This window comes from Silene latifolia, chromosome 11, assembly GCF_048544455.1.
Source record: "Silene latifolia isolate original U9 population chromosome 11, ASM4854445v1, whole genome shotgun sequence".
In the NCBI taxonomy this organism is placed as follows: domain Eukaryota; kingdom Viridiplantae; phylum Streptophyta; class Magnoliopsida; order Caryophyllales; family Caryophyllaceae; genus Silene; species Silene latifolia.
In genome coordinates this window covers 64,230,381-64,231,249 of record NC_133536.1, presented here as the reverse complement: position 1 = coordinate 64,231,249, position 869 = coordinate 64,230,381, and the positions used below count along the sequence as shown (strand labels likewise).

Below are 869 nucleotides of genomic sequence, written 5' to 3'. Positions count from 1 at the left end.
TTCATTGTAATAGTTGGAATAAGGGGTACCTCTCTTGTATGCTTGAAAAGCATTTACTTGTTCATTTGTTCCCCTACATTCACTTTGGTCATGTCCCAAAGTTCCGCAATTCTCACATATCCCACTTGGGATTGATGAAGATGCCGTCATGGCATTAACATGATGCTTTGAAGATTTTGAGGCTTCTTCAAGCCTAGCCATAGCTTTTTCAAACTTCAAGTTGATGGTATCAATGTGAGCACTAAGTTGAGCACCCAATTGAGTAATGGAGTCCACTTCATGCTTTCCTCCTCTAGTAGCCTTGCGAGGTCTACTATATTGTGAGTTGTGGACCGCCATTTCCTCAATCTTGTTCCAAGTTTGATTATCGTCAACTTCGGTGAACATTCCATTTGATCCCATGTTGAGAATGTTTCTTGAGTCTTCGTAAAGACCATTCCAAAATTGTTGTACCAAGAACCACTCGCTAAGTCCATGATGAGGACATGAGCGACAAATTCCCTTGAATCGCTCCCAAGCTTCATACAAAGATTCTTCATCTCTTTGCTTAAAGCCCGTAATTTGAGCTCTTAGCATGTTAGTCTTTTCCGGTGGATAGAACTTTTTGTAGAAAGCTAGAGCCAACTTCTTCCAAGAATCAATTCCGAGAGTAGCCTTATCAAGGACTTTCAACCAATGTTTTGCGGTGCCAATTAGAGAAAAAGGAAATAAGACCCATTGAATTTGGTCTTGAGTTACACCGGTTTGAGAAATCGCATCACAATAGTCACAAAAAGTCTCCATATGAGAATGAGGGTCTTCACTAGGCATCCCCCCAAATTGGCTTCTTTCGACTAATTGGATAAATGCGGATTTGGCAATAAAATTTC

At 40.5% G+C, this 869-nt stretch overlaps 1 non-coding gene across 1 annotated transcript; it reads left to right on the top strand.

Moving 5' to 3' along the window:
• The first annotated feature begins 469 nt into the window (after positions 1-469).
• LOC141616286 (small nucleolar RNA R71) lies at positions 470-576 on the top strand. The gene has a single exon (XR_012530641.1). It is a non-coding gene; the product is annotated as a small nucleolar RNA R71 (small nucleolar RNA).
• The last annotated feature ends 293 nt before the right edge of the window (positions 577-869 follow it).